The sequence below is a fragment of the Pithys albifrons genome, chromosome 13 (genome assembly GCF_047495875.1).
Source record: "Pithys albifrons albifrons isolate INPA30051 chromosome 13, PitAlb_v1, whole genome shotgun sequence".
Taxonomy (NCBI): Eukaryota; Metazoa; Chordata; class Aves; order Passeriformes; family Thamnophilidae; genus Pithys; species Pithys albifrons.
Window position 1 is genome coordinate 4380738 of NC_092470.1, and position 24753 is coordinate 4405490.

The 24753-nt window shown below is 45.9% G+C and overlaps 1 protein-coding gene across 3 annotated transcripts in view; it reads left to right on the top strand.

Moving 5' to 3' along the window:
- Positions 1-1680: 1680 nt before the first annotated feature.
- The window catches only part of TLN2 (talin 2), a 164806-nt gene continuing 141733 nt past the window's right edge, over positions 1681-24753 (top strand). Inside the window, exons 1-2 of one of the 3 annotated variants that reach the window (XM_071568138.1) lie at positions 1681-1814; positions 6020-6132. The gene's annotated coding sequence lies outside the window, so the exon portion shown is untranslated. Of the gene's footprint in view, positions 1815-6019; positions 6153-18345; positions 18376-24753 lie in introns of those variants that run through there. The other 2 variants (XM_071568140.1, XM_071568139.1) reach the window with 2 other exon arrangements.

A 24753-nucleotide genomic window follows, 5' to 3' on the forward strand; every position in this document is an offset into this window, starting at 1 on the left:
TTCCTTTGCTGAAGCTGATACACCTTTGGGTGCCTGTTATGGATGGCAACTTTGTGACACTTTTAATGCTGTAGGGTGTGTGTAAAGGATAATCTGTTAGCTTTGTAACTACAGGCTGCCCAAAACATGCCCACCAAGAGGTGTGGTGATAAAGCTGTATAACTTACCCTGGATTGTGTCACCCTGGAGTTTCTTGGGAGTTCAGTCTTCAGGGTGATTTGTTGGAGCAAAATTACTCTGGAAAGCAAAACCAGCTGTAGACTGAGGCAAATCTTTAATCTGGTTACAAGTAAAAATATGTACTAATGGCTGTACTTCAGTTAAATCAGATTAAATTATTTTAATTGCGTGATTTTTAACAATTGCAGTTTCACACTGGTGAGGCCACATCTCCAGTGCTGTGTCCAGTCCTGAGCCCCTCAGTTCAGGAAGGACATGGAGGGGAGAGAGTGAGCACAGGGAAGGACAGCAGAGCTGGGAAGGATCTGGAGCACCAGAAGCAGCTGAGGGGGCTCAGCCTGGAAAAGAGGAGGCTCAAGGGGGACCTTTTCCCTCTCTGCAACTCTCTGACAGGAAGGGGGAGCCGGCGGGAGGGGGGCTCTTTTCAAGGCAACGAGTGACAGGATGAGAGGAAATGGCTTCAAATTGCACCAGAGGCGGTTTAGGCTGGACTGGAGGAAGAATTTCTTCACAGAAAGGGTGATTAGGCTTTGGAAGGGGCTGTTGGAGTCACCGACCCCGAGGTGCTTCAGGAGAGCCAGGAGGTGGCACCGAGTGCCGTGGTCTGGGTGACACAGGGGGTGTTGGGCACAGCGTGGATTCGGGATGCTGGAGGGCTTTCCAGCCTGGTGGATTCTGTGTGTGTGCCCAGCATGGCACAGCCCGCGGGTGGTGCGGGCTCTGTGTGGCTGTGGCTGGCCCCGGGCAGGGCGCGGGCTCGGGGGGGCTCCTCTGCCCGGGGGGCCCCTCTGCCCCGGAGGGCTCCACTGCCATGAGGGGACTCGGCACTGCCTCGGAGGGCTCCACTGCCATGAGGGGACTCGGCACTGCCTCGGAGGGCTCCACTGCCATGAGGGGACTCGGCACTGCCTCGGAGGGCTCCACTGCCATGAGGGGACTCGGCACTGCCTCAGCGGGCTCCGCTGTGCCCCGGGGGGCTCGGCACTGTCCTGGGGGGTTCGGCATTGCCCCGAGGGACTCCGCTCTGCCTCATGGGGCTCCTCTGCCCCCGGGTCTCTTCTGCCATGAGGGGACTCGGCACTGCCCCGGGAGGCTCGGCGCTGTCTCGGGCCCGGCTATGGGCGCCCTGTGGGGCTCACTGCCCTCCTCGCGGGGTTGCTCCGGCCTTCCTCCCCCTCCTCCTCCCGCTCTCTCCGAGGAGCCCTTGCTGCCGGTGCCCGCGGGTGCCGGGCTGGTGCCGAGCCGGGTGGTGCCAGGCGGTGAGGAGGGCGGCGGAGCGGCCTCCTGGTGCCCGAGCCCCGCGGGTACCGAGCCGAGCCGAGCCTTGCCGGGCGGTGCGGAGGGCGGCGGGGCCGCCCGTGCCCGAGGCAGGTCCCGGCGGTGCCCGAGCCCCGCGGGTACCGAGCCGAGCCGAGCCGAGCCGAGCCGAGCCGTGCCGGGCGGTGCGGAGGGCGGCGGAGCGGCCCGCAGTGATGACGCGCTTCCTGCCCTCCCCGCCGGGGGTCTGCGCCGCGAGCCCGCACCGCGGCGGCTGCGGGAGCGGCAACAGGCGGGGGCGGACGGACAGACGGAGGGACGGACGGGAGAGTGGCGGGGCTGGTGCGCCTCGCGGTGCCGCAGTAACGCCGTTCCCGGTAGGAGCCCTCGGGGACCCTCGCCCTGCCCCGGCGCTGCGCAGCCACGGAGCGGAGCGGGCGGTCCGCGCCGAGCGGGAGCGAGAACGGGAACGCGCGGGGCGGGAGCGGGTATGGGGTGAGGGGGTGCAGGTAGCGGGCACGGCTCGGGGTGCGAGGCTCTGGGTGCACGGCTCAGGGTTTGGGGCTCGGGGTGCAGGCACGCCTCGGGGTGCGAGGCTCGGGTTTGGAGCTCGGGGTGCAGGCATGGCTCGGGGTGCGGGGCTCGGGTTTGGAGCTCGGGGTGCGTGGCTCGGGGTGCAGGCACGGCTCGGGGTGCGGGGCTCGGGTTTGGAGCTCGGGGTGTAGGTACCGCTCGGGGCGCAGGGCTCAGGGTTTGGAGCTCGGGGTATAGGTACGACTCGGGGTGCGGGGTTCAGGATTCGGGGCTCGAACACCGCGCTCCCCCGTGCCCCGCAGCCCCGGTGTTTGCCCCGTGCCCCGCAGCCCCGGTGTTTGCCCCGTGCCCCGCAGCCCCGGTGTTTGCCCCGTGCCCCGCAGCTCCGGTGCCCCCCTTGTGCCCCGCAGCCCCCCCGTGCCCCGGTGCTTCCTCGCAGCCTCGGTGCTCCCCCGTGCCCCGCAGCCCCGCTGGTGCCCCAGCACAGCCTCTCCCCAGACAGCGCTGCCCGACCAACAAGTTGCGGGTCCCTAGAGCGCAGCCCGGCCCGGGACCGTGCGGGACCCCGCGGGCTGACCTCGGGGGGCGGCCCCGGCTCAGCGACCCCTGACCAGGAGCGGGGCCGGGCCGGGAAGGATCCCGCGGTGCTCGGCATGCCCCGGTGCGGTGGCAGAAGCTGCTGGGACGGCCGCTCCCTGGCGTGGGTATTGCGGGTGGGCCGGCCCGGGGCACGGAGCTGTTCGGGGTTGGCGGCGGCCGCAGTGGGTGAAAAATCTTTTCGCTACACCCTGGAAAGCGACGACCTCCCAAGGACGGTCGTGCTGCGTCCGCATACGCGTGGATCTGTACCCACCCCCCGGGTCTGTGCCCGCAGCGTCCCCCGGCGCGGGGGGCGCGGGGCGGTCCCGCAGGGAGGGAGGGAGGGCAGGCACACGGGATGGGTGGGAGGATAGAGGGACGGATGGATGGACGGACGGATGTACGGGCAGCCGAGCTCCTCCACAGCCCCTCCGTTCCCCCCGAGCCTGCTCGGGTCTAGGTTCCCGGTGGGGCTCCGTGCCCGGGACTGAGCAAAGCAAAGCCCCCCGGGGGCTTGCGGAGGGGCTGTAGCTCCGTGGGTTGGGGGTTCTGCCTCCTCCGTGCTGCCCCAGCCGATGTCTGGCGTGCAGGACTGCCTTTCCTGTGGAGGAACACCTGATGGGAACTCTGCTGGCTCTGTGCTCACCTTGTGTAGCATTTTTGTTCTGCTGACCAGCCATTTCAGCTTCTTCAGGCTTTACTTTTTTGTGTGTTCAAACGCTGCCGCGACGTCCAGTCAGAAAGATTGCGGGAATGTTCATTGATTTCAAAAACCCTCTTGTTGGATTGCACAATTGACCACTTCCCTCCAAACCTTTTTAAAGTTTATTTTGCAGACCTATGTTTTAGAGCCGAGTTTGAGCCATATTAAATTTCAAACCAGAAAGCCAGTCCTGAGTTTGGAAGTGTGTTACTTAAGGGCGTTGGGGAGTTGTGCATCATCAAAAGAGCCCAACAACTGTGCAACAGTGTCCCCATGATTTAAAAACAAAGAAGCAACGCATTTCTGAGAGTGCTCTTGCTTGTGTAAAACATCAGTTCTTCACACCTGTGCAAGCTGCCAGTGTCAATTTTAAATACCTTACAAATTGTACTGTATGGGAAGCCTCATATCTGTTTAAGGTAACAGTCAGCCATTCTTCCAACAGAACAGCTCTTAGCTCAGTTGACTAAGTTAAGTTGGCTGAACTTCCTTTTCTGCTTTGATTTTCAGAACATGCCATTTTCAAGGGGGATGGAAGGTTAGCACAGCTGAGGAGAGAGGAAGGATGTCTTTTGCCTCTTGGAAGTGCATTTCATTTGGGCTTCCTAATGCCTCATTTAATCACTGCTCACTGCAGAACTAAAGGGTTAAGTGGAATTCTAGCTTATGTATTGATAACAAAATTACTGAGCTTACCTGAGATAAGAATTTACTTCTTGTTCCTGGTTGCCAATTGAAGTGTCTGAGCAAACTAGGGCACTCTTCATGTTCTGAATCTCAGTATACAATTTGATAAAGCAATTTCACATAGGGTACCCCTTCATTTCACCATTCAAATTACAGCAGTTTATCCTGAATAATTGTCCTGTGTGTTCTTAGAGTAACATCTGTTGCATGATATCATGTAATGGAATGTAGTGCAGCCTAATTTAAGTTGATTTGAAACGTTGCCATTGCACTGTAGTAGTGCCTGAGAGGGCGAGAGGTTTTGTGGTGTGTGTGTGTGATGGATAGATTGGTTACGAGGAGATGATGTTGAGAAAGATGAACTTGCATTTGAACTGCAAGGGATTAAGTAATTTTACTCTGAGCTTGGTTTGTTGTACAGTTCTACTCAGACTTCTTTCATCATTTGCCAGCTAATCTAATCACTGAATTCTACTTATATTAGGAAATGCAGCTATAGTTATAAATATAACTGATGAGAACAAAACAGCACTACAGTAGATTCAAGTCTTATTTTGGAGTGGGAGGAGCAGACTTGAAAGAACTGTCTGGCTGTGCTATGGCTTGAACTGCATAATCTTCACGATGACTTAGAATTTTTGCTGTGAAGATCTTCTCTTATTTGGTATTGTTTCTGCAAAGATTTGACTCCACATAGCAGGGGTGTTCTGAGCCATTAATGTGTGGATTATATTACTTTATGTACTTACCTATATAACATAAACCTATTAAATCTGTGCAAATGCAAAGGCTGGGTGGCTTGCAAAAGTGACAGTGCCTAATTAGTGATCAGATCTAGACAGTGGGTACAAACATCCTCCTCCATTCCTTCCTGGGGCATTGTAGTGTCTAATATGTATGTTCATGAAATGTGAGCAATACCATTTGCTGGAGCATCCATAAATTTAGCATTTCAATTCTGAAAACACCACTTGAGGTAGTTCTCAGCTCCCAGTCCTGTCTGACCCTCAGAGATAGTTGGAAAACTGCCAAATGTGTGGACAGCTCGATGATTTTTTTCTTTACTATGCAGAGTTTCTTGCTCAGAACTGTTTCTCAGATGCTGCCTTTGCACCAGGCTGTAATTAGGGAAGAAGTGTGAATGTGTTTACAGACCACTGTATCCAGCCCTCAGAAATTCTTTTCTTTTCCCGGCCTTTGAATCTTTAAGAGGTTTGGCAAGTCTGCTTATGCATGTTTCTGCAGACAATAGAATGCTGATGCAAATTGAGAACAGCAAGCAGAGTGGCTGGGTGTTGTTGCAAATAGGGGGAGGCTCTCTTAATAAGGCAGTATTACATTTCATTTGTTTGCATTTGGATTTTAGTGTGTCACTTGGGACAAATGTTGCTGCTTTGGAGCTGGAAATTGCAGTTTCAAGTTGTCCTATCTGTTGGGACCTGAAGGAGAATGCAGATTTTTACCTCTGAGATTCTGCTTTTGCCCACATAAAAATTACACTGAACTGAGGAATTTTTGGGGACAAGGGAGGTGCAAATGATAAAGCAGAGGGTTTTTTCAGAGTAGTTTGGCTTCCAAGTTCCAGAGGCAATGCTAAGCAGAATAATCTGGGCTTTTGCAAGGATGAGATTATGGTTATGGATGTCATGGCACGTCTTAAGCTCTTGTATGTTTTCTTTTTATTGTTGTAATTGAACAAACCATTCATTTTTCAGAGATGCCTTGAAGGTAGCCCAGGCTCCTTAGATGTGTTAGGCTGATCCACAGGGTGTTGGGAAATCCTGGCTCTGATCAGCAGTGAGACCTTTTGTCTCTGGGTGCAGGGACACCTTTGGGGTGGGACTGATGTGCTGGGGATGAGGAGGTGGTGAGAAGCCTGTGGGGAGTTCTGACACTGTGTACAATGGATTTTCCAGGTCTCTGCCCCTGCTAATGCTGCTGAAAACCCATTTCACAGCAGTGTCAGAGAAGCATTTCCCTGGCTGTGCTGTGTGCAACGTGCTTATCTTGGAATTGAGTCTGAGTTGGCCTGCATGCTTGAAGCAATTGTGATAACACTTTGATATTTTCCACTTCCAGTTGCAAGCTGGGATTTCACCCCCAGAGATCCACCCCCTCGATTCTCAAAGCTCCAGCACGTTTCACTCAAGCACCTTCAGAAAGCTGGAAAATGCACTGACTGACTCCACAAGGTGAGGGTGACTACACAACAGTAAGTCTTGTCTTAAAATATCTTTACAGTATCACAGTGCTGACTGACTTGTAGTGCCTTGACTTGGCAGCAACTGGATGAATTTCTGCCAGGATGGGTCAGGCTGGCTCTTGAAAGTGCCTTCCTTTCATTCTCAGTAGGTAGCTCATCTTTCTGTGTTTGGGCACAGGGAGAAAGTGGGAGCTGAAGTGAATTGTAAATGAACCTCATGTCTTTCTCTCTGACAACTTTGGTAAGGCTGAGATTTCTCAATTCCATGGAAAAGTGACACATAGCCCAGGAATACAGGAGGCTCTCAGTGTTCTGAATCACAGCAAATAACAATTGAGATGATAAAGAATCAATGGTACTACAAGGACTGATTAGTTTTTCAAGTTGAATAACAAGTTACATTTGTCAGCTGAGGTAGAGATTTGTTGCTCCAGTGTATCAAAGTGTTTGGTGCTTTGCTGAAGGATTTGGTGTAGTGGTGTGAGAACCTCTTAAACAACGGGGTTGTCTTTAGCTTAGAAAGGTCTTCAGAGCTTTATAATGTCTTGCTTATTACATATTCTTGTTGATTTTCTTATAATGATCTCTCTCTACCTTGCTTGGGAGTTGGTGTCTGTAATATGGCAAATAACCCTTTGTCTCAGCTACCTCAAGTCCATCTCATACTGTGGTCTTGGAAAGTTCTGGTTTTTCCAGAATGTGAAATTTAAAGTTTGTGTATAGATGCTCTAAATATAAACATAAAACTGTTCCAAAACTTGCTGGCTTGAATTTGTACAGCTGGAAACATTCATTGGTCTTAAAGTAATTTATGGCAAGTACCTTTTCCCTTTGTTCAATTTAAATGTGCCAAGTGCTGTGTGGCAGGAAAGGGCTGAGGTGGCACTTGGCAGGAGTGGAAGCAGGAAAGGCAGCTCAGCAATGTCTGACAGAAGTGCTGGTGCCTGTTGAAGACAGTGCTGGTTCTCAGATGACTTCTCTTTGAATAGTGCTCTTAAAATTCTAGTTCTTTACTTCTTGAAAGCAAAGACTTTCAGCAGCCTGTTTGTATTAATTGCTGTGGTGGTCCAGGTGCTAACCAGATTTTAAGCAGTTCTGCTTGACAAAAAAGCAATAAGAAACAATGGGATTGAAGTTTCACAAGTCACTTGCTTTTCTGTAAGGAATCCCACAAAACAAAGCATTCAAAAATTGGGAAGGCCTGGGCAGGGAATGTATTCTGAGAGTTTTCCATGTGGAAAACTGAGATCAGCTCAGTTGGGTAAAACTTGGTTGTAATAATGGCAAGGTCATGGGTTCAATCCCCTTTGTGGGCCATTGACTTGAGTTGGACTCGATGATCCTTGTGGGTCCCTTCCAATTCAGAATAGTCTGTCAACTTAAGCTGACTTTTTAAGAGCACTCCCAAGGGAATGGCAGGGCTTTAGTGGCAAAGAGACAAGACAGGAAAATACCTTGATTGTGGTACAGGTGTGTGGTTAAGGTGAACTGCAAGGCAGGAAAATACCTTGATTATGGTATGAGTGTGGTTAAGGTGAACTGTCTGTTGGACATTATTTAACACAGAGCAAGGGGGTGTGCCCTGAGTTGGAAGGGTGGGGGTGCCCTGGGGGTGCCAGCAGGCCATGCTGGGGCACTGTAAGTTCAGGCTCTGACAGTGGCTGTGGATATCTGTGCAGGAACAAAGTGTTCTGCCTATGCCATTATCATTCTTGTTCCAACATGGATTGCAGTTTGCAGCGTTACAAATGCCATCTGCCCACGAGGGCAAAACCCCCTGCCACTTTATGCTGAAAACTAAAACCAAAACACTGTTTCCATGTGGATCTCAGTACAATCAGCCATGGCCTTAATTTCTCTGGAATAGTGTTGCCAGCCTACCAGGTTTTCATTTAATGCAGTGGTTTCTGAAGATTTTTTTTATCTCATGCCCTTGTCAGTAAAAGATTTGTGAACTCACACCCCCAGACTATGTATATCATTTATAAATTATCCACATATGCTGCTGTACTAATATAGAACATACTCCAAAAAATAGAAATTGAGAAAGGACAAGACAAACACTTCAGAAAGTTTTATTTTTTTAGCAAAACCCTTTTTTTTCTCTCATTCAGGAATCATTTAGTGAGAGCTATGGGACTGAATATGCCCCACTATTGTTTTTTAAATGTTGGTTTATCAGTTGGATACTGAAGGGCTGGTTTGAAATTCAGTTTATTTCAATCCTGGGTTTTAATGGCCATAGATGCAAGTGGCAGAAGTGCATTGTTGGTTGTGCTTACTAAATCATGATACTAAATTTCCACTCCTATGCACTAACTATTCAAAGGTTCTTTTTGGAATTCATCTAATAAATTTTCATCTTCCCAGATGTCAATCAGTTGTTCTTGCAGGCTAATGGGAAGATGTTGCTCTTCCTCTCCTCTCCTCTCCTCTCCTCTCCTCTCCTCTCCTCTCCTCTCCTCTCCTCTCCTCTCCTCTCCTCTCCTCTCCTCTCCTCTCCTCTCCTCTCCTCTCCTCTCCTCTCCTCTCCTCTCCTCTCCTCTCCTCTCCTCTCCTCTCCTCTCCTCTCCTCTCCTCTCCTCTCCTCTCCTCTCCTCTCCTCTCCTCTCCTCTCCTCTCCTCTCCTCTCCTCTCCTCTCCTCTCCTCTCCTCTCCTCTCCTCTCCTCTCCCCTCCTCTCCCCTCCTCTCCCCTCCTCTCCCCTCCCCTCCCCTCCCCTCCCCTCCCCTCCCCTCCCCTCCCCTCCCCTCCCCTCCCCTCCCCTCCCCTCCCCTCCCCTCCCCTCCCCTCCCCTCCCCTCCCCTCCCCTCCCCTCCCCTCCCCTCTTTTTTTAAACAGGTTTAGGTTTTTTTTTAATATTTTAAAGTTTTGGAAATTATGCACAGCTTTCAGAGGTTTTTATAGGTTGAGTGTAATTTTCACAGACAAAATTACCCAACAGTGGATAAAAATCCCAAATTCTGTTTTCAAAACAGCCTCTGTAGAGCCAGTTTCTTTTGAAAAGCTGTTACTTTCTTGCTCACTATTAAAATTCCAACTTCACCTGGTGTATTTATTTGAAAATACCTCATAGGTAACACATTACTGACAGCCAGTTGTCATCTGACAAAGATCAGCAAATTTTGAACAGTTGTCTTTGTGGACAAAACCCATAATGCATCCAAACTCTTTGAAACACTTTGCCACAGGATGAGTAGCAAAACTCAGTGTGGGAATAGGGATATCATGGTCACTCTGCCATCCTGTTGTAAGGTTTTGTAGAGATGCTACTACTTAAAGATCTTGGGTTTATAAGATTACATGGTCAGTAGGTGACATCCTGTAGCACTTCGGGCTCCAGTGTTGCTGCCTTAGTTTGCCTGTGAATGATGTAGTGAAGGAGTTCCATGTGTGGTGGTGGAGTGACTGCTTATACTGGAATAAAAAACTAAAAGGATTCAGTGTAAAGGTTACACATAGAACACTTGCAGAGTTTTCCCTTAAAACATCATTTCTTGTGAAGTGCTATTGAGAACATGTTGAGTCTACTTGGATGGATCTTCCCTGTAGTAACTCACAAAGCAGTTCCCAGTCCATCCCTGAAACAATGCACATATTCTGTAAGCTGAGCCATGTCAGAAACATCTGTACATGCAGCCAGCAGTGCTGCAAACCTCCCACAGGCCAGAATTTATTCTAATACTCATTTCTTCCAGTCTTCAGCTGTTTTCTGTGAGTCTCCAGAAGTGTTTGCTGCCAAAGAATGCCATGTTGCTGTCCATGTGTGCCATTCTGCACTGCAGCACCAAGCCCAAATGCTTCCCTGATGTTCTATCCCTTTGTCCCCTTTGCTCTAAAATAAGAAACCTTAAAAGAGTCTTCTGAAGGTTTGCCATGACTTGAAAACAGTGGTGAAGAAATTACAGAGATTTGTCCTCACCTTTTGGGTACTTAATTTCTGAATTCCTTGCTACTCATGATGGCTTCACGTTCTCATTATCTGATATGTCAAGGCACAATGTGCACTTAGGGGGAGTTCATCATTAATGATGACAGATGTAAATCTGTATTTTATATTGTCATCTTCATAATTTCAATTTTATTTTTTTTTGGCCAACTTTTTGTCAGGTCTGATTAGACTGTTGATTTTGCCTCCTAATGTGTGTGACAGGGAGCTTGGAGTGGGCATAGGAAGTGAGTTGTTGCACATGGATTTTGAAGCAGAAGCAAAACAAGATCTGCCATGGCATCTGTGTATCTGACATAATAACACTTCAGACTCTTCTGGATCAGAGGTGATTTTAGCAAGATTGCAACTGTAGAGGGCCCTGAACCATTTGTGCATTTCCTGGGTAGAATTCCTGGTCTTCATTGCCTCATATTATTGTACTTTGAAGTAGGGTATTTAATCCCCTGTGTTGTGCCAGCATGCAAATGTTTAGAGTCATGTCTTTGTGAATTGTGGCCTTAGGTCCTGCCAGTTAAACCTTCAGAAATAAGCATTCCTAAATAATTGGAGTTTAGTTTGGTTTAGGGTTTTTTTTTTTGTTGTTTGGGTTGTTTTTTTCCCATCTGGGACTTGTAAGAAGGGAGAGCAATTCTGAATTCTCATCGTGCCTGAGGCTGCAGCAGATAAATTCCAATACCTGCTCAACATGTGCTATCAGGCAGCAGGACTGCCTTGGTACCCACCCAAAAGGGGTATCTCCTCCAGCTCAGCTCTCTGTGGCTGCCCAGGGATCTGGAAGGAATGAAGGTTTAGCCCCTGGAGAAGATGCAAAACAAGGTGGGATTGCAGATAATGGTGCTTTGGGTAAACAGGGAAGATAAAGCTGGGAAGTGGGTTTTGAAAGTTGTTTACAAGGTGCTCAAAACCAAAGGAAGACATGAAAAATGAAGAAAGGCAATAATAGAATGAAAAGAAAAACAAGAAAAGCATTTTTAAAAAAACAAACTGTAGTTACAGCTTTGTAAAGACTGGAGATTTCCAGTATTGTGTATCAACTATTTGGTTTTTTCTGGACTATATCCTCATGTCAGGTTTCTTGCTTAATGTTCACCTGTCATTATTTAAACTAAAACTGCATTACTGCCTGTGAAATAGTCTTTGTATTACTGTGGTCAGATACAGAAAGCAGCCATCCCATCACAGAAACAGAGCTTACAGAATAGTTGTATTTTGGATCAACACTTGTTTCTAATATCTTAAATAGATTTTTTCTTTCCTTCTGAAGTGGAATTGCCCTGTAAGAACCCTCAAATTTATCTGTCTTTTATTTGGAACATTTTCCTTATGTATTCTGTGACATATACCTGTCCCCTGACAGGTGACAAGTGAATCAGGATGCTGGAGACTTGTGCAAGTGAAGTTTATCCCCCTTTGGGGTCTCTTTATTCCTGGTCACTCTGCAGATATTGAAATACTTGTGCCTGGTAGGAGTTTGCCATTTGAGGCCTGAGCAATTCAGGCTTAAGGTACCTCCAAGTAGCTTAGAATCAGCAAAGCTTTCTTCTGACAATGTACAGGGGATATTCAACTAAGCAACAGGAAAATGCTTCTTTACAAGTAATAAGCTAATGAAAGCCCAGTATTTGTGTAATCAGCCTTGCCTAAGGCTGTGAGTGTCTCTTGGTAGCTAGAGGAATGCAGGCTTTTGGCTGTGGTGGTTGGCAGGCTCCTACTTTGGTGGGTGTGTTGCTGAGTGTTTGGTGTTGAAACAGCTTCTCATGGGGCGGAGGAGCTGCAGCAAATGGGACGGGCTGGTCTGGGCTCCTCTCAGGCAATTCTGCTTCTTGGGCACTGCTGGATGGAACCACCTCCTTTCTCCACAATGCAAAAAGAGGCCAAACTGAAGTATTTGCAGAAAAAAATTAAAATTATAGGCCTCAGTGGAGGATGTGAACAGGTGGATCTGGGTTATTGACTCCACAGTGATGTCCTGGGAACGGTGAACTGAAACTCAATTGGTGCAGGTCCCATGGAAATGCAAGGGGCTGTCAGCAAGGAAACTGTTCAGCAAAAAAGCTCCGGTGACGTGTGGGAGACAGAAACCCTGACTAGTAGTTAACTAAAGAGGGGATTTAAACAACTTGTGCAGTTCCCTTTGTTTCTATTGAAGACTTGTTTGCTCACTCCAGAACAAGGTGGGGATCAAAAGCACCATCACCAAGCACTGACCTGGGATCAAGATGCTGTGTATCAAGAGGATCCCCCCAGGAGGGATTGCAGGATAATACCTGCTTTGTCAGTGAATGCCTCTCTGTCATGCAAGGCTTTAAATGACCTGTCCAATACACAATGACTGCTCTCCCAATCAAGGGGGATAAAGACTTGAGTGTGTAAAGGTTCCCTAAGCCAAGTGTTATCCTGTAAATGAGTGTTGTACCTTCCTAGTGGAAGAAAGAAGCAACTAAAGCCCTTGAAACAAATATTTACTTTAGAAGAGTTGGTGGTTTTTGTTTTGTTTTTGTTTTGTTTGTTTGCTTTTTGTTTTTGATTTGTTTTTGGGGTTTTTTTGAGCTGGAAGAAATAAGAACTGTGTTAAACAGTTGTGATATTTTGTGCAAAAGCCTTCAGGGTGCTGTTCCTTCATTTCAGGTTGTTTATGCTGGTAACTGGTGGCTTCTAAATGACTGTTCTCAGCTTGTTTGGGGGCAGGGCTTGCAACAGTTTTTTCCTGCAACTGAACAAAGGAGCATAATATATAGGCAAAAGACAGTGCCTACCAGGTGGTGGAGAAAAGTGACTCAGCTTGGAAATCCTCGAATCAGAAAAAAATCTTGTTTTCTACATGCTCTCCTTCCCCCCTTGCACATTCTGTTGACCTGCTTTAGTGTCTGCTCTTTAATGATTCCAAATGCAGAGGAACTTATGTTAGTCCTGCATAAAACTGTAGGCAGGAAGAGGTTTGCCCACCTCATGATCTCTGTGGGGTGCGTGGTACTGTTGGAAACCTCACTCTGAATCAGATGGTTGCATTTTTTGAGCTGTTGTTTCAAGTTCTTGTCTCACTGAGATACCTGTGTAACTGCTTTGGCTGCTCTTAGTGGTTTTTAGGGTGATGTTAACCAATGTATAAGCTGGAAATGCAAAATGGAGAGATTGTTTAGGTCTCCATGGTGACTGTGGGATCCTGAAAACTAAGGAAAATATATTTGACTTCCCAGGGCCTTTGGTTACATCTGGGCCCTCTGGGTTTAGGCTTCCAACTTAGAGAAGTGTTTGTTGAGGCAGTGTAGGAAACTCCATACAGTACAGAAGATAAAACCTGGTTTGGGAAGTACAAGAGAGAGACACTATGCTAGTGTTCAAGTAAAGAAGGATTTTCTGTTGTTTTTTGAGGAGATTTATAGAGGTGAATTGCACTTATCAAATTACTTCAAAAGCATTTTATAAATAGTAGTTGAGGCTGCCTCCAGAAACTGCCAAAAGAATAACCTTGCTGTATGACAGCTACTACACTGGCAGATAATCTAAGTTATTAATGAGAGGGGGAAATTGTGCTTTCTCTTGCATCTACTTGGTATCTTCTACTCTACTGAACACAGATTTTCAGTTAGTTATACACAGAGACACGAGTCAAAGTCATTGAAGCACTACTGAAATCTGTGTGCATGAGAGTAGCAGTTCTGGGGGAATGTGTGTGTAAAATAAGCACATCTGTGATGTGTCAGGTCTGTCTAGAGGGGTCCCAACACAGCCTGTGACCTTGGCAGTGGGTTACTTCCTCTAATTCCACTCTCACATCAAAAGAAATCCACTTATTTAGTGCTGATGGTCAGAAAGAACAAATAGACATCTGTATTGAAGAATGGAAATAATCTAACTTGAGGATGGTTTGTTTGCCTTTGTAAGGATACATGAAGAGCCTCGGGAGTTGATTTTGAGTCTCTAACATGGTTATTGTAAGTCAGAGACGAGGCCCAGTCTCTGTGCTGAAGCTGATGAAGTGTCTAGACACTGAATTGAAATCTGCACTATTCTTGTAGCTTCTCTTACGTAGGGTGATGATGTAACATGCTCAGTGTCCATGAGTTACTGGCATCCATCGTTCATTTCTGCTTTCTCTCTTGGAGAAAAGTGGGTTTGATGGTTCAAGGCCAAGTTCTCCCATCACCTGGTGCTTCGTTCCCTTCCCACTGGCATTCTGGGGGCAGAGCTGGGTGCCCACATGGGCAGGGCTGGTGTGGTTGTGCTGCAGGAGAAATCCCCAGCCACAACCAGTGCAATATCCAGGGAGAGCCCAGGGGAGCAGTTTTATCCTGGCACTGCAGGGGTAGGGTGGGCTGAGCAATCAGGGATTTACCATTTCACCCTCTCAGCAGCATCACAGGCATGTAAAGGCTCTGTCAGAGGTGAAGGCACAGACCTTCATGGAACTGTGTGTCAGAGCAAATGGAGGTCCTGAGCCCAAATGTCAGGTTTGGAGTTGAAAATTTAATTTGAAATACAGACTTTGAAGGCATATTTTGACATATGACTTGAGTTGGAAGCTTTGTTAAACTTGCATTCCTCCATCCCTTCTTTCTCATCCCATTCACCTTTCATGCACCCACTGAGTGGGATGGCAATAACAAATTGGAATTGCTGTATTCTGATGATGCCTGAGAAATTCAGAGAGCACATTTTGCACACCAGAGTTAACAGTGTGAAAAGTCTTTTCTTAATCTGCAAAAGTGGCTATTTTTGGGGGGAACCCAATGGATTCCAATTGTTGCCTTATTTAGAAAATAAAATGAGAAGGTGTCACCACCCAGACATGGCCCACTGGGGGCCTGGCTGACTGATAGATCTACTTATGAATATTCAACAAGGGATGTGCCCAACCTTATTGTTGTAGAGGTTTTGTTCCCTCTACAGCTGCTAATCAGAATCCAGTGGTGTTTATTGTGTCACTGAACAGGAATTAATCAAAATTATGATTAAATTGTAGCAACTTTTTTTTCTTGTAATAATTATTTAACATTATAAAAATAGACAATCAGGATAGGTGAACAATTTATTGTGTTTAATTGTTTTAGAACAGGATCACATGCCCTTCATAGACTGGCTGTCCAAGGTGCTGGGATAATAGTGTGAGGTCCCTTGTTTCAGTGTATGTTTTGACAATGCTATAAAGTGACAAAGCTAGTTATTTTTGATAAGAAAAGTACACATTTTGCAATATTAAAAGTGAAACCCCATGTTTCTGAGCTTGGTTACACACCTGAGGATACTTTGTCTCGAGATAGGCAGCAATTGAGGAAAGGTTAAAAACGTTCCACTTTGCTGGGGGTTGTATTTCTTTTTGTACTCAAAGTGGTGTGACTGACCCCATCAGTTATGTTGTTACTGTTTATCCCAAAATTCACAAAAAGCCTCAGTTTTGATTGTTGTTCTGTTCCTGATTTTGTGCCACTTCCCCTCAGTTTTTTGGGCATTTTCCCCCACACTGCTGCTGTGATAAGAACTACTGAAATCCTTCAGGTACAGCCTGTGAGAGGAAAGGGGTCATTGCTTGGAGGGTCAGTGTCTGCCTGCATAGCAATCCCTCTCTTTTCTGTACACTTGGAAGAATTAGTATCCCATGTTTCTCTTTTTTAAGAGCCAATTTTAAATTTAATAGAATAGGACTGTGTCTCTCTAATGAGGTTTGGGTTTCAGTACTTCAGATGAATACCATAAAATGATTTCTTGTGCCCAGGTACCACTTGGCCTCTGTAAGAAGCAGATGTTTGTTGGGAGGGTTGTCAGATCACAGGACAGACACTGTTTTTCTTGGTTTCTCCTTAGCTGCTCTTAATAAGTGTCCTAGTTCAGCAGGAGGGACCAGCTAACCCTGTGTGGGGGTGATCAAAGCTGTGTATTCTACCCCCTCTATTCATTCCCCAAGGACAATGGGCCATTGGCAGCAGCTGCCCAGGGAGCCATTATCACCTTCACACCCAGCCTGAGGGGGCGGAGCTGCTAATGGGCCATCAACAGCTCAACACCCCCTGGCTCCCAGAGTTAATCACCCATTGTGTGAGTCCCCGCCCAGGGGGAGGGACTGAGTGCTCCCTGAGGGTACATAAGTGGTGGGTAAGAAGACCTTGGGAACCTCTGGTCGGATCCAGAGCAGCAGCAGGACCTCGACAGGAGGAGATCCCCGCTCCCGCCCAGACCACAGCCCTCGCCTGCACCAACAGGTTTTTCATTTCCTTTTGCTCTGGACTGGGGGGAGCCACAGGGGTCTCAGCACAAGGGCAAACAAACCCCCTTGGGTTTGTGCCCCAGGACACTGGGTTATACTGCTGGGGTTTTGTGAGTTGAAAGCATTTTCCCTTGTGTGTCAGTGTTGTTATTGTAATATTATTATTAAATTTTAGCTCTGACTTATAATCTCTCTCGTGGTGAGTTCATTTCCCCTGCTGGTTCACCTTTAAACCAGCACAATAAGGAATATCTTTTCCAGTTGCCTGGTGCTCACACTAAGGCAGCCCTTGTCTTGAAGTGTGGGATATGTCTGGCAACAAATACCTCATTCCAAGTCTTTGTAAGAAATGCTCATCATGGAAGGAAGGGAAGCTGGAGATGCTGCTGGTGGGTGAATGGCTGTGACTTGGCATCTTTTTCTCAAAAAGACTTTTTTTTGAAAGACTTGGGGCATGTTAACTCCACACACAATGATATTAATTCAGCTAGTGTAAATCTGCATGGTCCCTTAATCTGTGTTTTGAGCTGTGTTTTAACAAGAATCTCATCAACAGTATAATTTCGTGCCTATTTTCCTCTGGAAACCCTTTGGTTTCTCTTCAAGTGAAGTTCTATTGATTTGTTGTTGGGAAGAGTTTGTGATAGCCTCTTATGAGAAGGAGTGAAGCTTTTTGTGCCAACTTTCAAGCACAGAGTTCTGATGAGTGTTCTGTATCAAGCATTCTGATAAACACTGTTCCAAAAACCGTTTCCTGCTTCAGGTGACCAAAGACAAGGCAGAACTCTCCTCTGATTGTTGTGCTTGTGAAGAATTCCTGACCCTTCCAACAGTGCAACAAACTGTTTCACAGTCTCTTGTGTGCAGAACCATCTACAAAACAAGTTCCTGATGGGATTAACTGCACTGCTGACCACCTTTCAGTTTTATCTTAGTAGCATAAATGGACTGTAGTGCAGTATCTCTCTGCTTGATGTGGAAGGGGCAGAAAAATAGCTGGGTAATGTATTGACAGAAGGCTGAGTTGCCTTGTAGTGTTCCTCTCCTCAGCCTTCAAAATTAAAAACATTCTTATGTTCATTATTTTAAATTTCAGCTGGTTAGGCAGTGTTGGGATAGATTCTGCCTGACAGTGGGAGAGAAGTCCAAATCAAGGGTGTACTTTGGTATTTTTGTTGTGAGAAGCAAATAATGATGTATTTCATCTTGCACACTCTCTTTGGGTTGAACTAGAGGATGGAGATTCCATTTGAAAGACTTTTTTTGAAAGATTGAAGTCTGCACTTGCAGCCAAACCAGATTTTCAGAATCTCTTCTTTCCTTTGCCTGAAAGCCAAGCTAATATTAGTTTTCCTTATTTACTCCTCATTTCACTGCCAGGTACTTCCAAGTTCATTGTGTTTGCCATTGAAGTGAGTTACACACAGAACACTGAATGCTGACTTTGATTAAATTGTGTTGAAGGAATAATCAAGGTGTGTCTTGCTGGCTGATGAAGCTTCCCAATCACTTCCTCAGAATGTTGTGTTTGGAATATTTATACCTTTCCATTTTTCCCTTCCCTGCAGGAGAAGCTGCTTTAAGAACTGGGTGTTCAATTGGCAATGACCTGACTTGCCTTCAGTTATAAATAGCAATAAAAAGGAAGGGGATTCCCCTGCTGCCAAGCCCCATTCATGGCTTTCTATTTTGGTTGAACCATTCCTTGCAGTGCACTTGGACTTGCAGCAGCAAATACAGTCACATTCCCAGACTCTGCCCTCGAGCTCAGGGGCAGGTAAAGCTGCTGTGGTACAAAGGATTTTTAATTTTTTTTTTAAATTAGTGGACTTAGAGATGCCCTAAGAGGTATTGAAACAGTGCCCATGTGCTGTTTTTTGTGCCTTGTGCATTGTTTGGGGCTCTGTTGAATCACAATGCTGTTAATGGTGAAACAGTACTGAAATGTGAGGAAAATAAAACTTGTGTATATGGTAGCTTGAAAGGAGAACAATTTTTCTTTGTTCATTAGGCTTTCTCTTTTAGGGCTGTGGTTCTTGTACTGTGGCTGTTATGGAAGTGAAGCACTTGAAATACATGGTAAAGTAACTTAGGAATGTTTTGGGGGATGTTCTTTCTTTAAGGCAACTTTTCAACATGTTTTTATCAGTCTGTTGTAAAAAGCATTAGTAAAAATAGACCCTCATTTAATATTAGGAGTGCTGACTGTTCCTAACCATTTAATCACACAGTGTGGGCTCATTGGCTGATCTGTTGTGTTATTAACATACATATTTGCTCAAATGTAGGATGGTACTGGTGTCACTTGACACCTCACCTGTAAGTCAGACTGTCTGTACCTCCAGCTTTTCAGTGCAGTGAGTGCTGGTGTGTTGGGAGGAAGCCCTTGATCATTTAGAATGTTCATAGGATTGATACTTGATCTTGAAAAAGGTGCCACTGGGACAAAATGATTCTTAATTCAATGGTTTCTCATGGATTGAATGAAAACCCCCCATAAAAAGCTCTGTATCTGTTCTGTGCATGGGAGAGCAGGATTAGCCATACCCCATTGTTTTTACATCACTATAACTCAGTTTTCAAGGGAAAAGGAAGGTAATTAATTAAAATGCTAGTTACATTGATTTGACATTTGTAGGAGATTTGTGTCATTTCCCAGAGCAAGACAACAGAACTGGGAGAAGGTAGAATTAGCCTGAAAAGCATGAGCTGTGCACAGGCTCTTGTCAATCCTTCTGCATGTCAGACAAACCCAAACCAGATTTGTCTGGTTCAGCCTCTCTGTGATTGACACAAGTGGGTTATGAGTGGTGGTTGTGCTTCCAGCTGTTGAGAGGAAGAGGCAGCCACAGTTGTGGTTTTCTCTGTGCTCAGCAATAGTTTCCAATCCATGGGGGAAGCTGCTCAGCCCCATCTGGGTGTCCTTTCATTCTCTTTGGAGCTCAAGAGGATTGTGGAGTGCTGGGCCCATTAGTAAGGTGTAATTATCTTGACAGAGCATCAAGTATCTCTTGAGACAAGGATAATTTTGGGTTAATTTATGTCATGAAATTTAGAAGTATTACCCACCATCAGCTATTTTTTTATTTTTACTATTAAAGAAAACAGCAGCAGATCAGAATATTTGTATAAATACCAGTCTGGGAAGATGTGTGAAATGTAATTAACTCAACTGCATGTAAATGAAATCAGGTTTGTGTTCTCCGTCTGTACTTCCCTGAGATTAATCTACTGATTTTGGAGTGAGTGGCTTCCCTACCAGCAATGTTCCCTGGCTGTGACTCTGCAACCATTTGAAACCTGGATCTGGGCAGTAGTTTTTCCTCAACACTGCAGGGATATGCACAAATTGAAGCATCCTTAAATTCACCCAGATGGCATGGAAAAGAAGCTGAATATTCTTTCAGCACTGCTGTTAATACTTCAGTGCAGAAAGTCTGCAGGTCCTTGCTGTTGCCTGACCCGTGGTGGGCACTGCATAGGCAGAAGGCAACTCTGAGTATTCACTGGGGAATTTTTTAGCATAATGCTGCATTCTGTATCTTAAAAACACAGAGATCACAGTTTCCCATTCAGGGAACAGCTAGTTTTGTAAAAATTCCTCAAGAATTCACCCAAGGAACTAACAGTGCTGGCTGTGCTGTGTCCTACAAGTTCTCAGCCAGTGCATTGATTGTTGAATCAGAATCCAACATCTGCTGGCCTGAGGTTCTGATTCACTGATTCTCTGAGCACACAGCTGGGCTGTAGAAAGAAAATAAGGTTCTGTCTGGTGTCAGCAGGCACAGGATGGTTCCAGTAAGGACTTTAGGTAAATAATTTCCTGAGAATAGATTACAGTGTGGCTTTGGTTTGAATCTCTAGTCATTTCTTGCACCTTAAGGTCAACTATCATTGCCTTTATCTGTACACTCTGGAGATGAAATGAATTAAATTTTGTCTGTATATGTTTACAGAGTAAACATTAAAACTGAAGAAAAGCTATTGATAATTTCAGTGGGTGTTTTAATGAAAGAGGGAAAAAAAAGCTAATATTGTACATTACTTTGACAAGTTTTGTGCATCACCCTCAGTAGATATAGAATAACAATCACTGATACCTTTCTGCATTGGAGGGCAGGTGCTCATGCTCTGAATTTCTGCTGTTTTTCTGAAAATGTTGTATTTTGAATGCAGTGTTATCACACAGATGAGTGGCAGTCCCAAAGTGAATGGCAATGAAGGCTCCTGTAGTTTCAAAGACCAACAAATGAGTTCATTTCCTGGATGGTTTTTTATTTTTGTGAAAACCTAACCACTTGTAAACTAATCCTTGGAACCTCTGGCACCATAATATGGTGTGGCATGTTCATTACTGAGGCTGGGGGTAATGAAACCAGTCAGGGGTAAAAGGTACACTGTGTATTTGTGTATCTGCATTGTGTGTTTGCATCACTGGGCAACCCCGTCAGCAGCTTCTACGTTCTGTTTATACACTGTAATTCTTTTAACTCTGGGAGCATGTTGAAAGCTCCAAGGACACGTGTTAAAATGAGAAAAGTTATTTGTTAGACTGGTGTCATGTGAATTTTGAAGGGAGAGGAGGTTCATGAAAAGCACTTTTCTTGCAATATTTACTCCTTTACTGGCTCTGTCATTTTTTTTTTTTTGCTTAGTTTGCTCTGAGAAGTTTTAGCCCAAATGTGCCAAAGTTGAATGGATGAGTTGCATGAGAAAAAAAAATGGAATTTTTAGAAGTATGTAAAACATGGCATTTCTTAAAGGTACTCTGTTATGATTTGGCCAAAATACTGTAAATTTTGGACAGCCTCAGCCTTCAGATTCACAGACCTCAGTGAGGACAAATGAGTTGGGCATTTAAAGAGCAACTGGGTTCACAAACAACTGGGTGCTTGATTTGCCACAGAGTTTCATCACAGGTTGTGTTCAATTAAGATGGCTTGTCTACAAACAAGTGTAGAAGAAGGCCAATGGGATCCTGGCCTGGATCCAAACTAGTGTGGCCAGCAGGCCCAGGGCAGTGACCCTTCCCCTGGACTCTGCCTTGGGGAGGCCACACCTTGAGTGTTGTGTTCAGTTCTGGGCCCCTCAGTTGAGGCAAGAGATTGAGGGGCTGGAGCGGGGCCAGAGAAGAGCAACGAGGCTGGAGAAGGGACTGGAGCACAAGTGCTGTGGGGAGAGGCTGAGGGAGCTGGGGGTGTTCAGCCTGGAGAAGAGGAGGCTCAGAGGTGACCTCAGCACTGTCTGGAACTGCCTGAAGGGAAGTTCTGGCCAGGTGGGGGTTGGTCTCTTCTCCCAGGCACTCAGCAATAGGACAAGGGGGCACGATGGGCTCAAGCTCTGCCAGGGGAAATTGAAGTTGGAGATGAGAAAAACCTTCTTTGCAGAGAGAGTGCTCAGGCATTGGAATGGGCTGCCCAGAGAGGGGGTGGATTCCCCATCCCTGGAGGTTTTTAAGGTGAGCTTGGCCGTGGCACTGAGTGCCATGATCTGGTAAAGGGACTGGAGTTTGGACCAAGGGTTGGACGTGATGATCTGGGAGGTCTTTTCCAACCCAATCCATTCTATGATTCTATAAAAAAGGGTTTCCTTTTCCTGCAGTGTGACCCTCCCTGGGAGCACGGTGGGTTCACAGCTTCTGTGTGTGGAGAGCAGTTGCTGCTGGCAGCTCCCTGAGCTCAGCTCTGCCACCTGAGCTGCCCTGCTTTGTTATTAACTTCCCTCTGCGGCACTGAGGGATGGGCTGCTTTGCTGCCACATGTCAGGCTGTTGGCTCTGTCTGTCCTTTGCCTTGGTCTGTCATTCTGAAGAGCAGTGCCATGATGTGCTGGTGCTTTCACTCTTTGCTTAGGTGCAACATTTAAGGTGTTTTTCTCCTCACACCTCCCCCCAAACAGTGCTGTGATGGGAGTTACCACCCAAGTCTCCTTGCTGCTGGACTGTTCTGCTGACCTGTTCCAGTGTTCTGAGATCCCAGACTGGCAGGAAGGAACCAGGAGGTGCAATGGCATGGGGGAATATTCTACTGTCTGATATTGAAGTTCTCCACACCTCACAGGCAGGTGGGACTGGTCAGTTTGCTGCTGGGTGTGCTTTAAGTGGCCAGTGATATTTATTTTATACCACTTAGCCTGTGGTGTTTAGTATGGGCAGCTGATCAGTAATCAAAGTTTAGGCACTGCTGTCTTAAAACTGGATTTTTCTTCAGCATCCCTTAAAATGTTAGATGTCAAAAAGAGGAGAAAATGCTGTTAATAAAATGTATGTATCTTTTTTTACACTCTTACAATGTTAGGGAAAAGTATTTGACTGTATGACCTATAAAGTTTTATCAACAGGAGGGGAGAGAATATAAAGTAACTGAATGTGACCAGATGTAACTGGTCAGTCTGGAGTCTTCTCCTGGGAATTCTGATCTTTGCCAGGGCACTGTGTATAGCCATGGTGCTTTCCTCCAGTGTTCCCACCATGGGAATTATTCCCAGGAGTTGTTACTACTGGTCCATGACAAATACACAGGGAGATTTGGGTTGTAGTAGATTTTGCTGCAGTCTTGGTTTGGAAAGAAGTCACGTTGTCTGAGCAGAATTCTTTCTAAATGTCCAGAGAGTGTCTTGTTAGGTGGCATTGCCGTTCTTGTTAGGTGGCATTTCTGCCCAGATGTCTGAGCTGGCTTCAGGACCTGCAGTGCTGGAGCTGAAGCTGCTGACTTGGTCTCCTCACTGATCTCATGCTCAGAGTTCTGTTCCCTTTGTTCTCTGCTGGTTCCCCTCTGGCCACCTCTGGAGCTGCAGCTTTGGCAGGCAGCAAAAAGGCCCTTCTGGTGTGTCATCTCCAGTGTGTTTCTGAGTGTATTGTTTTGTCTCTCTGATTTCAGACACGGCAGCTCCTGGGGACTAGTTGGGTGCCTTTGCTGCTTTGTGTTGCTTTGTTGTTGCAAGGATAAGAGTAGGAATATGATATTTGAACAACTGCCCTGGAGGAAATGGTGCTCTCTGCAGAGGAACAGAAAATGAAGAGAGTGGTTGCCGAAATAAATGTTCTGGCGAGAACACTGACAAAGAAAAGTGTTTGTTTTGAGGAATTCCTTAGGTGCTCCTTACTGGGAGTGTCATATCAAACACTACATAGTATTCCAAACCCCTGCCATGCTACAGGAAGGTTGTAGAGAAACCTGAGCAGGAAAAACTGTTTCTGCTGCAAGGATGTGAGAATGGTTATTTTATCATCTCCTTAATTTACTATGAGTGGAGCCAGAAGCATGAAAACCCTTCAGTCAAATGTGATTCACATGTGATGGGAAACTGCAACTCCCCTTTTGAAAGAACCTGCTGAAGTCTTCATTGGCTGTCCTGCTCTGAAAACTAAAGTTTCTTCATTGTGTGATAAGTGTTTTGATTTTTTAATGTTTTTTAATGAAGAGTGGTGAGGTATTTTAGCTCCCCCAGTATTTTGTTTGAGGCCATTTTTAGGCACAAGAACATTCAAGTGTACATAAAATTAATTTTCTTCTCCCACAGATACGACTCCTGTCTCCATTGGTGTGGCTTCCTTGTGTCAATGCAGTTGATTCTTAGTATCAATTACATTTAATTGTTTGAATTCTACCTTGGGGTTGATAGTGAGTTGATTTGGAAGTGCAAACACTCAGACTTACGTGGAATTTTCACCCCTAAGGGCTGTCCCAGCTGCTCCTGTTGGGCTGTCCCTCTGTGTTTGCACACCAATGATCTTTTCTGTTCCACACTGGAAAACTGGGAAAATACTGGAGGGGAGGGAAGTATCTTCTTTCTTTTCTTCCCTCCCTGTGAATATTTGTTGATTAACTCTTACAGGCCCCTAGTTTGATTTTTTTAAAAAATAAAGTATCACAAGTCTTAATTACATGCTAACTTCAGTTTAAATCTTCTGTTCTACTCAATATTTTTTCCTGCTATGTGCTTTCCACACTTCAAATAAATAGATAGGTTTTGGCTTGTTCATTTCAGGATGTGTCAGAAACTGGGATTTTCATACATCAGTGGATGAGAAGTTGGTTATCTTTTGGAAATGTGTACAGAAATACTGAGCTCAAAGCATCTGCTTTGACAAAGTTAAATAAATGAACAAGATGCATTTGAGAACTGAGGGGAGACAGAAGGAAAGCTTAAATATTTTAGTGGTAATGAAATAATAGAATCCAAAAGTATAAAGAGCCACCAAATAATGGAACTATAGTACCAAATTATTATACATAGGGAAAAATTTGGGTTTAGATTGTCAGTGTTGATATTACCATTCCAGCATAGCTCTTTCCCTGGAATCTGAGGTGCACAGGAGCTGAAAATGCAGCCAACAGAAGGCAGCTTAGAGCAGCTCCCAGTGTTCAGAAGGTCATTGAGTGTGATATTTGAAATAGTTGAAAGGAATTACTCACACGCACCAATGATTTGTAGGGTCCTTCCATCAAGGGTCCTT